At 40.0% G+C, this 17328-nt stretch overlaps 1 protein-coding gene across 1 annotated transcript in view; it reads right to left on the reverse strand.

The window, feature by feature from the left end:
* The window catches only part of LOC145434950 (uncharacterized), a 236662-nt gene that overhangs the window by 106360 nt on the left and 112974 nt on the right, over positions 1-17328 (reverse strand). The window lies entirely within an intron of this gene.

A 17328-nucleotide genomic window follows, 5' to 3' on the forward strand; every position in this document is an offset into this window, starting at 1 on the left:
TTGCACGTTGCCGCTTAGACCACATTAGCCTAGCATTGGACGACTCCACCAACTCTACAGACATTGCCGGGCTGATTATCTAGGTACATTTTTTCAGAGTGGACATATTTTCAGAGAAAATGCGGGCAGGGCAAACGTGGGGAGGGGACCAGCGACAAACATCAACTTGACAAAGCTGACTTCTGTAACTATTGGTGTAAGGCTCCTTCCATGGAAAGAAAGGAGAAGGGTTGATTGTTTTTTTCAGAAATGACCCCGAACACCAAACTTCTTCTCATATCACTGAGAGCTCAAAGTGATATCGGCCCCTGTAACGGAAAAGTGAACGTAATTTTATACTTTGCTCGCTCACACATTGAAACTGAGAGTTCGGTTCTCTATGGTGGAAGGGTTTGAAGGTGTATATACCGACTTAAACTTGACTTTAATGAAGGGATATACTTCAAATACTTGCGCCGCTGGAAGATACATATTCTCACAGCAATGGAAAAAGTACGAAGCTCTTCATCAATGCTTTAGAAAGAACGCATAAAAATGCAGTAAATGCCCTTTACGGCTGGTAAATAGGCTACAGTAGCCTAAATTTAATAGTAGCCCACAGATAATGGAAATAACATGTTCTGCGGCCCGCAGCGTCTTTTGCTGTTAAAATGCGGCCCGTTATACCAGGGAAGTTGAGAACCCCTGCTATAGGTGTTTTTCTGAAAGGTTCACAGTTCGATGAAATGTGTTTGTATTTTTGTTCGCTCAGCCAGAGTCGTTTGCTTCGACTGTAACTCTACTCATGCTTTCACATACGCACGGTATTGTGGGCATAACATCAATTGCATTGCAGCACTAACAAGTTTGTAACATTATAGTGCAGGACTATGCAAGTATTTTATAATCACATGATAGCGCGACGTCGAAAAACGACAGAAAGTCCAAATATTGTTAGATGATTGCTAATATCATCACATTCTGATAATTCTGACGTTTGACTGACACCTCAATAAAACGTATATTTCGCTGGGTAAAATGCGAATTACGTTGAAAAAACAATATTGGTATTTGTTGCTGATGTTACGCATATAGGCGACAGTACATTTGACATATAACGAGCAAAACAGGGTTCTGAGTGCATTGTTTTGGTGAGGAGCCGAGTCAGTCAATAACGATGCATGACAATGCAAACAATCAACGATATGAGTTTAGAAATATTGTCTGTATATTTCCAGTCGCCTAAAAACATATAATCGTATGCAGAGGTGATCACTAACGAAGTACTTCTACTTTTTCGAAGTACTCAAGTAGTTTCCTCTACTTCTGGTACTTACTCAGGTAGATCTTTTGTCGCTACATTTTTTTCTTCTTTTCCAATATTTTGTGAACTACTTACTTACTTTTCGCTATTTTAAGTTTGTTACGTAAAAGTAGTTTAATCTCCCAATAAGAAAGCAAGCCGAAGGAATTTTGGGGCTCTTTTCACGTAGTACCAACCAATTTTCATAAAAGTCATGTAATACCTAGAATTTTCGTTGCACTTCGCGTACACTAGATATGGAGTGACAAATATGTTTTAACGAAAGTATATCGCCGAATATAATTTAGATACCTGGTTGCGTGGTTCCAATCACACCTCATTGTCGCTCATATCAAATATGTCATCGCAGTAAGTGTGGCCCCCATAGCGTCTGAAACTGCCGTTTCGCAATCTGGCAATCCCCTATTATACCTAGCAGCCCATACCGTGTCCTAATCTTGAAAAGCGGACTTTGACTTTTTTTAACGTTAGATATGTTTTAGCAGACCACCGTTGAATCTTTCTGGACAAAGGACCTGAAATCTATTTGCCGCTCTTTAGATGTGGTATTTATATTTTTCTTTCAATTACGAGTATTATACGTTGAGTTCTAATTGTAGTTTTGTTTAGATAACATACATGTTGAAGTATGAAAAGCAAGTGTAGTAGTTCCTTATATTTCCGAAAGTGAAGCTATACATTATATGGCATTTTCACGACCTGCCAAATTTTTAATTAACGTTTACTAATCGCGCGAAGTGTGTAGTTTTAGGTTTATTATAAATGAATTACTTCTACTCGTACTTGAGTGGATTTTGTCGTCGCTATTTCCACTTCTACTTGAGAAGCTTTCTTGACTACTTCGACCAACTCTGACCGTACGTCAACATCCAAATAACTGCTTTGAGCGATACTTATATCTTGAATAGGAGCGAGGAAATCATCGAAATTCTTATGAACTAGACGTTGATCACAGCTTGAATAGAATATAGAATGTTTTTATGTGGTCCATTGGTATAATTTGCGAGTCCCACATTTGAAGAGCTTCTTGGAGGTACAGAACTTCAATATACAATTAAATAGTATATTCATATTGAAATGAACCCGAATATTTTCGGCTGACACTCGTCAGTGGTAATCGTCAGCAACTAGTAGAGAATTGGAAAGAACATTGTATATCAACAGTCGTATCACAAAATATTACGTCACCAGCATGAAATTTCGAATGAGAGAACGTTCAATGTACTATTTTTAGTCTCACATTTGTGGATCAGTGTGTAGTTCGTCTCGGGCCAGTCCACAGATCACAACTTGCCTACCACTGCCTTAGTATGAATATGTCTGGCTATTGCCAACGCTTGAGACACGCAGAGAAGTGGTTACAAAATGTGGCTTGATCATGCAATATGCGGATCTTTGCATTGCACAACATGGTTTGTTGCCATGATAAGATTTGCGAGACATTGGTTACTCTTGCAGAGGTAATACTCGGGCAAAGTAGGGAGAGGGGGTGTGCGGTGCCGTAACAGCCGCACCCAATATTTTTCCGAATACTCAAATATGAATAATTTAAAGAAATGGATCACGCTGTATTTGCAATTGTGAAATAACGATATATTCGTGACCGTTACTGGTCTATTCGTTGAAATCTGCAGCACCGAACAGTCCCGTCCTTTACAAATGCGATCCGCAGAGGAAATTAACCCATTCCAATCTGAAATCGCGTGCGTCACACATGTTCCATAGAACAGGGTTGCGTACAACTGGTTGTCTGGACCTTCTCTGTTTTATACATGCCTGTAGAAACGTAGTATATTAACAACAAAATGCATTCATTTTGATATGTGAGGCTTGGGTCGCGATAAGCTAATAAACTTCAGATTTGGGTAGCGGTCAGAAAGTTTGAGAACTGCCGATGTGACCGTGGGCTCGGCTCGAACAAATAAGTCATATTTAGAAGACGCTGAAGGTAAATGGTCGTGGGTCTTATAAAAAGCGATTAGTAGCTAGTCCATTAGATGCATTAATTTTATGTCGACAGTTTCATGAACGACCATCGCCTAAATAAAGAGGTTGTCAAAGTTTTTTCATCTGCGTACCCTTTCAAGCTATTTGTATCTACGGCGCTTTCCTTAAACAGAATGTTGCAATTTAAAGACATGACATCACGGGGTATGTAATTACAGCTTCAAACATCATTCCACTGTGATGGTTGATCTCGACGCAGCTCAACTATGTAACTATATCAGTGGCTCTTAGCCGTTTGTTCCACTGAACAAGGGTTCCGCGAACTAGTCTCCGGGGTCCCACCGGAGATCAAGACACAGAAAACTCGTGTATATGATTTGTGATAATTGGTTGCAGGCATTTAGACGCGATCAGTGTTCGAATTATGAATGTCGTAGATCATGCAATGTGCAGTGCATTACGCAGGGCCATCGAAACCACATCCTTTTAAAATGCCGATTGCATCTCGAATATTTATTGCAGTGATTCTTAACCAGTGTTCCATAGGACGGTAGGTGAAAATTCATTATATTATTTTTGTTTTATGTAGAAATCATATTTCCATGGTTTTATTCCCTCGACACTCTGTGCACAGTTCATTTTCGCACCACCAATCTATATATATATATTAGATGTGCAATATGTTAATTTTTTTTCATGATTCAGCGATTATTTGCGATTTCGCGAAGGCTTGCAGATTAGCGTAAGTACTTCGCGGGTTAGTAATGGTTAAGGACCCTGAACTACATTCTTGGAAGTGTTTTGGAAGGCACACGCGTAAATATGTTCGACGGAGAGTCTGGCATGAAATTTGTTCTTTATCGTTCGCAAATGAACATTGCACAAGGCGCATGCTTGAAAACCGTGCACACAAGTCACAACTCTAAGTGAAGGGGTAGATCAGGGGTGGGCAAACTACGGCCCGCGGGCCGAATGCGGCCCGCTGCATCGTTTTGTGCGGCCCGCGAAAGGCTCAAGAACCGTATTTAAAATATTTAAAAATGCGCAGTAAAAATCTAATTGCTGCAGTGACTACAACACACGCGCGTCCACGTCGTCCAAATATCATATGATCGACCGAAAAGATCATCGCTCCATCAAATATGCCGGACCTGATGTGTGGAACAGTATCCCGCCGGCCATCCGACAGTCGACGAGCATGTCCACATTCAAGTCGAAATACAAGCAATTACTACTAAATAAATACAGTCCATCCTCAAGATTACTGGACCACGACTGACCTATCGATCTCGCTTCCCATGACATGCCGCCCTATTTCTTGTCGCATTCTTTTTTCTATACTATCTTCTTTACTTTCATTCAGTGTGCATGCCTCCTCTTTACATCGCCTAGGCCAGGGGTCGGCAACCTTTTGCTAGTCGCGGGCCGAATTTCGGGTGTAGAACTTTTTGGCGGGCCGGAGTTTTTCTTAGTACTATATTTTACGCTCACTTCGGTATATTATCCTACATTGCTGCAATCTCAATCATACCAATCAGAAGACACATGTATTTACACTTCAACAACACAGAATAAATGTGACAATTGACGCAGCTTGCTTTGTGAAAGGTTTTCAACTTCTGGTAACAAGTCAGATGAAACAAGAATCAGACCCTATTCAAAATGGACATCCGAAATACGTGATCTTAGCTTGCTCTTCGTGAATTTCCTTGTTCAAAAATACTGTTCACATGCGTGCGTGCTTCCAAAAATCGATGCAATTTCTTTTGCATTGTTGGTCAAGCTGGGATAAAGACCAATTTTAAGAGCGTACTCTTCGTCAAAGTCATGCAGCCATATGCTCTTTGTATGAAATTTGTCATTCAATTCAACTGCATCGCATTTCAGAAAGGCCCATTTGAAATTTTCAGGCAATGGTATTGGCGTCCACATTAAACGGAGTAGGGGAGTACTGAATAGTCAGAATTCATTTTGTAGAGAAGGAATGTCGGAAAAGCGGGTGAATATTCAGTAGTTAAATTTCGTATCACAGTTAAAAATGTATAGTTTGTACTAGGTTTTCTCTCCTCCAGTATGGGAAAGTGAGCATACTTTTATTGGTACTGAGTCACAGATTTGTTTTGAATGCGCCTCAACATCTCATGTATTTAGTAGTTTTCCCCCTGAAGTTGCAAATTCAATTTGCTCAGATGTGACGTTAAATGTACCAGGAAAGCAAGATGAGATACCCATTTTCGATTACAAGATCACGAGTCGGCGATATTTGTGTTTTCGAAGAAAGTTGCTATTTCATTTCTCAGTTCATACACTCGTGTAAGCATAGCTGCTCGACTTAATGTGCGAACATGACAGATATAGGCCTACATGACATCGCCATATTGATTCTCTGTTCTAGTAATATCTGGCGTAACTGATTCAGTTAATATGAGACAAAAATCATATCAACAGTTTTCACCATTGTGGCCAAAACACTATTCAGGTTTGTTGTTTTGGCACACAATGCGTTCTGGAAAATTAAACTATAGATAGGCTAACTAACATACGGATGCTAGTTATCTATAATTGAACAGTTTCAGATTCCGTCATTACGTCTGAGATGTTCCAAGCGTTTTTGAAGCAAATGAAGAACACCTTTATTGTCACACCCCATTAGAGTGGTAAACCCTTTAAAAATATGGAACATCTTCGGTTGCAAGATACACCCGATTGATAAGCACTGATCCAGTCTGGTCTATCGCTATCGCCTACTTCAACCAACTTCGTTTTATGGCGTAACAATAGACTAATACGATGCAGGCTGCTATAATATCGTAGCAATGCCGCATTTTTTTCGTGCAGTGCTGCACTACAGATTGAAACTCATTATGAAACGGCGGGCCGTATTCTTGTGATAACTAATTATTATGTCGCGGGCCGGACGATTTCACTTGGCGGGCCGGATCTGGCCCGCGGGTCGTAGGTTGCCGACCCTTGGCCTAGGCCAAGGTGGGTGTCAGATTCCATAGACTACTCCTTGTCGCTTCGACATCTTCCTGTCTTTTCATTGTATCGCATTTTTGTGGTGTATTGAACTGATAAAATTGCTAATAAACCAATGATGATGATGATGATTAAACTTTTTCTCACTATATTTAACCATGATAATTATAAGTTATATTCAGACTACAGTATATTTTTATTTCATTGCTGGTGCGTTAGCTCGTCTTCAAGACCCACGCATTTTAAAAGGTTTCAATTGCTAAACATCACAGAACTTCAAAACGGAAATGACATAACTCGGTCCACGAGTGTTTTTCTTTACAAACTGGTTACTGAGGACGACCCACTTATGTATTATCTCCATATTTCCTCGATCACTATATGACGGTGGTTCTCAAACTGGGGGCGTGGAACTGAAAATTTTTCGCGCTCCGCGCGATTTGCTTCCAATGGTTAGTGCTCTGTCTATTGTTCAAATTTCCTATTTGATAATCATTCTCCCGTCTACACTCATAACCTTCAATGCTATTAAACTATTAGTTGGGATTGCTAGCATTATCTCATTTCTCTCTTGGATATTATGTGGGGAGATAGCGTAGTGGTAAAGATAAGTGCCTACTAAGCCGGTGGACCGGGTTCGCTTCCCATCGTAGGTTCATCTGGGCTCCTCTTCCCCGCGTTCTGACGGCGACAAAAAAAAACAAAAAAAAAGCCCAGAAAAATGACCCGAAGTAAGAAAGCCCTCACAAGGAATGGAAAGAACTAGTAGAAAGGACCGCGGCTTCAAACAAGATCAACATCGAAAAGAACTGAGACATCGGGATCGCTACTGATGCGTGTCGTTCGGCATCCTCCTATCTGTTCATTACATCGCATTGTGTCTTATCGCATTGTACATTGTGTGTAACTTGTTCAGGTGAAAATTATAACCCAATGATTGTTGTCGAGCTATAAAGGGGGCACGAAATTTTTCACTATCATAAGGGCGGCGTGTCTAATAAAGTTTGAGAACCACTGCTATATGACTAAATAACAATGTTGCCTTTTGGCTAATAATCTCAATTTAATATAGTGCGGCCCGCGAATGGATTTAGATGTTGAATGCAGCCCGCGAGCCAAAAAGTTTGCCCACCCCTGGGGTAGATCAAAATATTCTGTACACATTTCTATGACACTGCTGAGTATGACATTACCATACTAAACATAAATCCTTGTATTGTGCACAAATGGTATACCATGTCAGCTCTCCATCAAAGTTACCATAAAATACAATACATGCCTGAATGTACGGGCAAATATAATTTTTATGGGTCAGTCATATGAATAACTGTATTCCATGTATCTGTATATAGTTGAATTCAAAAAGTTTTCTCAATAGCAACTTTTTAAATACCTAAACAAGGTTTAAATACCTTGGTTATACTTGCCATTATTTTAGTACAGGGGTGTGCAAAGTAAGGCCCGCGGGCCGCATGCGTCCCGCGAGAGTCTCAAGAAACTTATTTGAAAATATTGATGAAATGCGTACTAAAAATCTTCAGCGACTTAATTAAATTTGTTCATAATATATTTTGCCATGTCATTTCTAAGGTAAATACTTCCTATATTATTTTTGATGTATAATACGACAGCCCGACCTCAAGGCCTACGCATTTTGAAAGGTTTGAACTACAAAAAAATCACAGAAATCCTAAACGGGATTGATATAATTCGGATCACGAGTGTGATTTCAGATTGGCCACTCCAGCAATGTTTAATAATTTTAGTGCTGTGCTTGGAGAAAACGATTCGCGGGTGTATTAGGTAGATTCGTTCTCTGTATGCGTGAAACAGTGGTGGTCAACCTGCGGTCGTAGAAGGAAATATGTGCGGCCGTGCACACGCAATTCAATTAGTATGTGTTGGCTGCCGTCGACATAGAATTTGAAATTACGATTTGACTCACAATTTCTTGAAAGATTTTAATTAATCTGGAAATTTTCTTCTCGCTGCGTGCGGTTCAATTTAACTTCCTTTTTCGATTTCAATATACTAGCGCTCTTTGCCATCAGAACCCCACAAAAAGGCGAAAAGCAGAGGAAAATGATCTGCCTCATATAGAAATACCAACTCGGAATCGAGTGCTCCTCACTATACTGGCAATCCTGATGGCAGGTCAAGAAATAACAGCATGCAACAAAGTTGTCCCACCCGTAGATGCATCATGATTTATAACTTGCCCTAAATTATCGAAAACACCCCCTTCATCAACTCTACCGGTGAATCTGATCACATGGGCTGAGAAAGGTTTAAGTTTAATAGTAACATGTAAAACTACCAATATTAATGACGAAATTCATTAGTAAATCTGAAAAAAATCTCGCAATACAAACAGTTCCTTGCCGTTTCCAATGCCCACTCGCGATTTAGGTTCGTATATAGCAGGGGTGGGCAAACTTTTTGGCTCGCGGGCTGCATTCAACATCTAAATCCATTTGCGGGCCGCACTATATTAAATTGAGATTATTAGCCAAAAGGCAACATTGTTATTTAGTCATATAGCAGTGGTTCTCAAACTTTATTAGACACGCCGCCCTTATGATAGTGAAAAATTTCGCGCCCCCTTTATAGTTCGACAACAATCATTGGGTTATAATTTTCATCTGAACAAGTTACACACAATGTGCAATGCGATAAGACACAATGCGATGTAATGAACAGATAGGAGGATGCCGAACGACACGCATCAGTAGCGATCCCGATGTCTCAGTTCTTTTCGGTGTTGATCTTTTTTGAAGCCGCGGTTCTTTCTACTAGTTCTTTCCATTCCTTGTGAGTGCTTTCTTACTTCGGGTTTTTTTCTGGTTTTTTTTTTTTTTTTTTTTTTTTGTCGCAGTAAGAACGGCGACAGCGGGGAAGAGGAGCCCAGATGAACCTACGACGGGAAGCGAACCCGGTCGACCGGCTTAGTAGGCACTTATCTTTACCACTACGCTATCTCCCCACAAAATATCCAAGAGAGAAATGAGATAATGCTAGCAATCCCAACGAATAGTTTAATAGCATTGAAGGTTATGGGTGTAGACTGGAGAATAATTATCAAATAGGAAATTTGAACAATAGACAAAGCACTAACCATTGGAAGCAAATCGCGCGGAGCGCGAAAAATTTTCAGTTCCACGCCCCCAGTTTGAGAACCACCGTCATATAGTGATCGAGGAAATATGGAGATAATACATAAGTGGGTCGTCCTCAGTAACCAGTTTGTAAAGAAAAACACTCGTGGACGGAGTTATGTCATTTCCGTTTTGAAGTTCTGTGATGTTTAGCAATTGAAACCTTTTAAAATGCGTGGGTCTTGAGGACGAGCTAACGCACCAGCAATGAAATAAAAATATACTGTAGTTAGAATATAACTTATAATTATCATGGTTAAATATAGTGAGAAAAAGTTTAATCGAGTCATTGCAGCAATTAGATTTTTACTGCGCATTTTTAAATATTTTAAATACGGTTCTTGAGCCTTTCGCGGGCCGCACAAAACGATGTAGCGGGCCGCATTCGGCCCGTGGGCCGTAGTTTGCCCACTTCTGGTATATAGTAAGCATTTCAATGAAAAAACGAGTCTGGAGTTCGCTGGAAATAGACATAGTCACTGGGTTTTGGCGCCCAGTTCGTTCTCTACGAATATGCTTAGGAATGCGGCCTTGGGCCTCATGAGTAGTCGAAATGCGGCCGTGAATGGCCAAAAGGTTGGCCACATCCGTCGTAAAACTAAGCTATTTATATTTTATCTACGCATAGTAGAAGCGTGTTTGAAGCTAACATGGTTTTGATGCTGTCAACATTGTGAGTCCTGGAACTGACCCAAAAGTGGAATTAGAAAATCTAAGAACAGATAGCTGCTCACCGATTTAAATTTAAACCCCTTTTCTAAGAATCGGGGCAACCTACTTTTATCCCTAAAGTTTTTACAAACTGGTTTTTGAGGTCGACCAGCCTATAAAGTCTTGCCACTGTTTCTGACGCATGTACGATTTCGTCAAAGTAATGTTTGGTTGGTTCTAAATAAGCATATAGATTATCTCCATGTCCTCGCTGTATAATCAAATACCAATGTTGTGTTTTAGTTTATAATCCCAATTTTATATAGTGCGGCCCGCGAATGGATTCGGATGTTGAATGCGGCTCGCGAGCTCGAAAGTTTGCCCACCCCTGTATTAGTACCATGCATTGCAGCAGCAAGCGAGCAAAATGCAAGTTAAGTCATGTGCTACTCCATAGCACTGAGATTTTATGGTCGATAGATAATTTTAGCTGACTTATTGGAACTGGTGAATGGCCCATATGCGCATATCGTCATGTGATACTCCATAGCACTGAGATTTTAGGGTCTATAAATATTTTATCTGACTTATTCAAACTGGTGAATGGCCCATATGCGCATATTATCATGTGATACTCCATAGCACTGAGATTTTAGGGTCTATAAATATTATTAGCTGACTTATTCAAACTGGTGAATAGCCCATATGCGCATACCGTCACATAGATAGAGCTTGTGAGGTAGGGGATGAATAATATTTGTACATGTGGCAGAGAGCTGTATGAACTCAACTACGTTTAATGTTTACATAATTATCTCACCTATTCACACTGCACTTTCATAAAGCAGAGCTGAAAAGACGGTGGTGATAGCGGTACTGTATCATTTGTTGGCTGCATTTTGTGATTGCGAAACAAGTCAATATTTATTTATTTAATTTATTGTTTTGCTGAATGTACAATATTGGTGGATTATCGCTGCAATCGTGCTAATTTTTTGTCAACTCAAGATCGCTGTGAACTTTAAATTCACATTTCGTAATTATAACTTTGCGGACAGTGACGTAATTTGCAACTCTTCTCAGATTATAGAAGCATTCTGATATGACCTACGAAAATACATCATGAGGAATATTTGATAGCATGAGGCGTAATAAAACTGTCAATGGAATAATGGAACGGACTGAAATGGAACAATTTTATAGATATTTCAAATAACTGAAAAGGTCAGTTTAGTTTCAATTATATATCAGGTGATTCCAGAAAACCGTTGTATGCTTGTCACAGATGATTATCCTACTCCCACTGAAGTACTATTTTACTCAAGTAAAAGAACAGAGATAGTCAAGCAAGATTGAACGCTAGAATGTAAATAGTAGCAACAGTAGCATCGAACATAGATATCTACCCGTCATTTTCACGATCGACAACGAGCTTATTTTTTCCCTAACAGCCTTTCAAGGTGGAGATTCCAATTTAAACATTTTGTTACGATACAGGCATTTAAAAGATTCTAAAACATCCGCTTTCACAAAGCTGACACTAGAATAATAATTGGTATCGTAAAGGTCATGTGGCCCTTCGGACATCCATATATATCGTCATAAATGCAATTGATAGTCGCTTACATTGTAGATTCCAAACATAATCTTGAAAAAGGACTATTATTCCATCAGTCATCTGTGTTTCATAAACATATGGGGATTAAACAGCTTTGCAATATGATGGAATGAATTCAAAATATGAATATTCATTCATGAGAGCGACGTGTGTGCTAGCTATTGATAAAGCTCTTGAGACAGCACATGCTCGCGCCCTATTTCCTGTACATACAGCGGTTAAGATCCCTTGCTACAGAGTAGACATAGTACTGTTTAATCCCGGGTTATGAAAAGGGGCCGAGAACTATCGCTGGGGGTGCGTATGTTGAAATACATATTCAACAAACAGTTATCCTTGCGGAATGACACCCAGAGTGGGACTGTAACTAGCTTGTTTTATGAATGAAATAGCCTAAATGGAGATTTTTCGATAACCTCTATTAATATTGAGGTAGCGTGAAACGCCAAGTCGGCCCAGATATGATTAGGAAATTTGGCCAGGAACTATTTTATGGTTATTTGTTACTGAAATATTGTCAGTACATGCGCCACTCTCAAAACTTGAAGAGAGCCGACGATCAATTTTTTGAAGAAGAAGCCCTGTGCTACACTGTTATATACCGCTAAAATGTGATTGCTATTGTGTGTGATAATCCCGTTTTTGTCACAAAATTAACGGAATTTTTGCGACCTAATTAAGCATTAAACATATCATCAAAACCTGCCCAGCTATAGTAAGCTACATTGATGATGATGATATTTTCTTTACCAGCCGCCCCGAATTTGGATTGCATGCAGTATGTAAATTCCCCATTGCATGTCATACTATAGCATGCACTACATTTAAATAGTCACTCAATATGTACCTCAATCATCTTGCAAATTGAATCACGCCTCGTACTTCGAAAATGAGACTTGAGTTGACTTGACTAGAATCAACTCCAAGAATCGAGTGACTCGACTTTACGCTGGTCAGCTTGATGGATCTAGTGCCAGACTTGACGCAAGTGACAATGCGCAAAGACTGGATATTACTTGTGACTCGAAGATAGTTACTTGTTTCAACCACTGAGTCTTGATAGCATTGTATAATCATTCCTAGTTATACCGGGAAATAATTTTATGACAAGTAAAACAATGTAGATTCGTCTGGGCTGCACTGAGTTAAGGGGGCGATGTTCAATGTGCAATTGTGCAACGTTCGGCCTGCAACCTCTGCACCAGATTGTTTAATCATTGAATGGAACCTACGAGATGGTTTTTGATAAGCCTTGGCAACTCGTGAATTGATCATGGTGGAGAGAAAGTCAATCCGGATGGACTTTGTAACGATGGTATCATTTGTTGCGCTACAACGTCACTTCTCCAAACCGATTTCTTCATGTTATAATCTCTTTAAGATACTTTTGCATTTGCAGCTGCTGTGATTACAGCAGACAACACGTTGCATAGGCGAGTATCGTCAATGCAATTGCTTCAACTAACATGGAAAATTATTGAGTTAAAGATTTCTACAAAGCGAGATGGCGTAACGGTGATGTGTCCGGCTTCGTGTTATCGCGGATTGAATCCCCGGACGCGTCAGACCGAACCCTTGAAAACTGGTATCCGTGAGTCGCCTACTCCACGCTTGACATTCAAGGATAGTATGCAAAAGAAAACTCATGGTGATGCAGATTAGACAACCTTATCCCATCTCCATCGTCAAAGCTAGGGTTGGGACTTCGGGATCAAATTTGAAATCTGGGGATCGGGATTTCCCGGGATTAGCAAAGTAGCAAAATACATATACAAGCTACAAAAACAACATTTATTCCTTGTAATATTGACCCCAAAACATGCTCACGTGAATACGAATGAAATCCAGCTATCAAAATCCACTCGGATAATGAGCGTTTAAATTCATGCGCGGCCTGTTTGGTGCAGAAGTTGATTCTTCCAACGTGATCGAAAAACGTCTATCATTCCGTTACATGCCACAAGCTCTTCTACCACACAGTTGCGGATTTATTTTTTGCTGTGCTCGATCACGAAGTCCCGAACCCGTTTGTGACATCTTGGCAAGTCATAGTTGTCAGCCTTGAAGGCCAAACGAATTCGCTCATTTGGTAATCTGTTTAAATGTTAGCCCGTCCACAGCAGTTGACTGGCAAGGAAGGTCAGCGAACCGAGGATTATACGATTTATAAAAGGAATCGATCTTCCACGTCTTCAATTTTGGCTGATCTTTCTTCGACGTGCTAGGTTGAGTCATGCATTATTTAATTACTATCATGTTTACGGACCTTAAATGCGTTATCAGTCAAATGCGATATCGCCCACGTTGGGAAATTTTCAAAATGTCTTGACACGAGTTGCATTTGCCTTTTTTCTGTAGATTTACCAAACAAAAAGTTTGGCCATTCATCTGATTTTTTCTTCTCGCTGACATCTTCGAAATTCAAATAATTTCCGCGCTTTGTGCGACTACAAGCCAAATGCACACTCATGTCATATCACATTCATAGCACCGATTTTGGCTCGCCCATGAATTGGTCGCCTATTCCCAGATATAGTTCGCAACTGCAAGAATGTGTGCGTCTCTGAATTGTATGTACAAAGTGTAGTGCAGGGTAGGGTGGACGGATCTGTGGCGCGTTCCCACCGGAGTGTTCCCTAAACTCATAAAAATTTCAGGAATCCGGCCCTCTTTATATATTCATACTCTCCTATCCGACCCGCCGGATGGAGAAGTTCCCCTCCTGCTTTAGTATATATTAGCTGTGACTTGATGCACACAGTCCGTAGCTAATACGAAGAAAATTATCCTTCACCAGAAATAATTGCATTTATATATGATTCAATGCGATAAGGTGCGAAAGGGAAATCGTGCAACGTTTTAAAAAAGTTATTAGTATATGCGGCCTGGTAGTGCGGAATCACGGTTAACTGTATGTTCGAAGCATCAAACCTATTTTCCCTTATGCTTCTACGTGACATCAATCAAATAAATTAGTAAAGCGTAGAGAAATAATTGCCGATGCAGCCGCTATTTAATATTTCAGTATAGCCTACATCGGTTGTGTAGGTCTGTGACAATACCGGCTCATCACTCCATATAATGTGGTCGTACGGATTCATAAAATTACACAACACATTTATTCAGCTAGGCTCGATTTATCTTCAATAAATCTTCTGTCCAAATAAGTGTCTTCACAAATCGACTTTTAGTGCTCCATAAAAAATACCTTGACAGCAAATCGTCTGTTTGCAAACCATACAGTTACTTGCGAAATGTTTGTCCGATTTCCGCACAGCATGTATTCATGTATTCATGCTTCGAAATTTATCAGTCGTGTAAGCAAGTGATCACTGCCATTTAGTGCTACATTCACAGTCAAAATAGTTCCAACTGTTCCTGAATCTGACAGTTGATATCACAATTTTCACAACAAGAAATGCGTAAAAAGAGCGACTATTTGAACGTGGATATCTCCTGGTAAATTATTTGTAAGTTTCGGAGTCATTTCAGGATTAGAAATATCGAAAGCATGCAGGCACCTTGGCGCAATGTGTGAATTATATTGTAAAAGTCGCCACTTGGATTGAATATTTGGTAGCGTTTTGAATATAGGAATAATGCGAACTTGGGTCTTTGGTATGCGGACCGCCATCATGTTCAGGAAACAAACTTTGTCGGTTTTACCATGAAAAGATGCATGTGATATATCCGAATATTCATTAGTCCAAACAGTCAAAATTAATTGAATTTTAAAATCCCATCACTCGCTTTATCACGGTGACATCACATTCGTTGTCATGCGAGCCGGAACATTTTAGTGTTTCTCTCAGAGGTTCGGCTGATGAGAGATGTAATTCGTGATGATACGCCCATCTGGACCATCATTGGCCGCAGAGAATTATATGCGACCAGAAGTCCAAATGTGACAGTGGCGCGGGTAATCGTGTGCAGTGCCTTGCGCTGGTGTGGTTTGGGTTCGAAATCAAAAGTCCATCGTTTTAAAGTCAGAGAAAAATTCTGACATTTATTAGCTCACTTGCAATATCCGAATTTTTCATCATATGCGCTGCTGTATCGTTAAGCTCTTGACCGTTATTCACGAATTCTCGAACACTCATAAAACTGGAATCACTATGCCATTCTGACACTGGAAGACTCGACCTGACGTTGTTCCACAGCTATAGAATGAATATGAACCATGATTACGTCCCAATCAAATACACAATTGAAAACACGACATATGTCACTATCATTGAATAGGTTTACCGGAGCTTTCAGAAGTCGCAAACGATCGGATCAGATCGAAATCCATGGTATGTGGGAAGGGGGGGGGGGTCAACTGCTTGTGAATAAGATATAGATGTGTTATTGATTTAAGTTCACCTTCGTTACTTCATGCTGCTGCAGGTCGTCTTATTGTTATGTTCAGTCTTATTCTTGTTGTCTGATTTTAACTTTCATGACTTTATCTTTGCCGCCAGACGTTCCTAATCTGGGACCTCCCAAATTAGGGAAGAAGGTTATATCTTATAGTTCTTTTATCGTCTCAAATGGGCATTATGCATGAAATTTCGAAATCGCTTCAAGGTTGTCTTTCCTATATCCAATAGCTTACGCTGTACAGCTACAAAGTCAGTTTGTGATGTTGCCACATATATTTGTTCTAGGACAGTTGAAGCAAACAGCCTGGTAGCAGATGATAAAGAAATTTGAAGGCATAGCAATTTACCATGATCGGGGGTCCCAGATTAGGAACGATTGGTGCCAAAGATTGTTAGTTAAACTCGGGCAACAATAAAAAGACTGAACTGCTAGATGAGCACCGCAGCAGCAAGAGGTAAAGTAAACATACAACAAACTCTTCTATATCTGCCCAAGCAGCTGATTCTCCCCAGTCCCGATATAGCAGTGATTTTGAAGTTGCGCAATATTTATTCTATCATCTAACTAGATTTACTTCTCTGAAAGCCACTGTAAACCAAATAAACGACAGAGAACTATGTCAGGTTATTGATCGTTGATTCGCTTGAGACGTCTTCTTCGTTCACACTGATGTTATGGTGGTAAACATTGGACGAATCTTTCAGATTGGCATAGGTATCTGCATTTCATGAGTACTCGGAATTCGTGAATAATGGTCAAGTACTTCAGCAGAATGTATGATAAAATTAAATACCGACCACGCTACGTACAATGTACATACCAGACGACAGAAAGCAGCAAGCCAGTCTCTTACAAGCCGTGGAAGATCTCCGGCAAAGAGTTCGAAATTTCGAAAAATCAACCCATCAATCTGATTGGTATTGGATTTTTGTTAAATAAATCCATTTGTTTGTTATGTTGTTTCGATTCGTTTTCCATTTCCCCAATATGTTCTTACGTTTCATTGAAAAATAAGATATTTACAATGTCGCTGGGCGATTGGATGGTGCGTTTACAGTTGTATGCTTTTACATCGTGAATCGTGCAAAACGAAGCTCAGTTTTAGGTAAGTTTGAGGATTTCCAGGGCAGTGTGCACTATGAAATTGGTGTCATTAGTCTGCAATGACTACATCCAGAGATATCTTGGTGGACGAGGAATACTAAACTAGGATAGGCTGGTTCGATGACTGATTGGCAACTTGTATGCAGCTGCAACCATCGCTTGACAGGCAAGTCAACCCCTCTTACTTTCACCAATCAGCGATACCG

This window comes from Botryllus schlosseri, chromosome 3 (assembly GCF_051294905.1).
Source record: "Botryllus schlosseri isolate E-star chromosome 3, Bs_hap1, whole genome shotgun sequence".
NCBI lineage: Eukaryota > Metazoa > Chordata > Ascidiacea > Stolidobranchia > Styelidae > Botryllus > Botryllus schlosseri.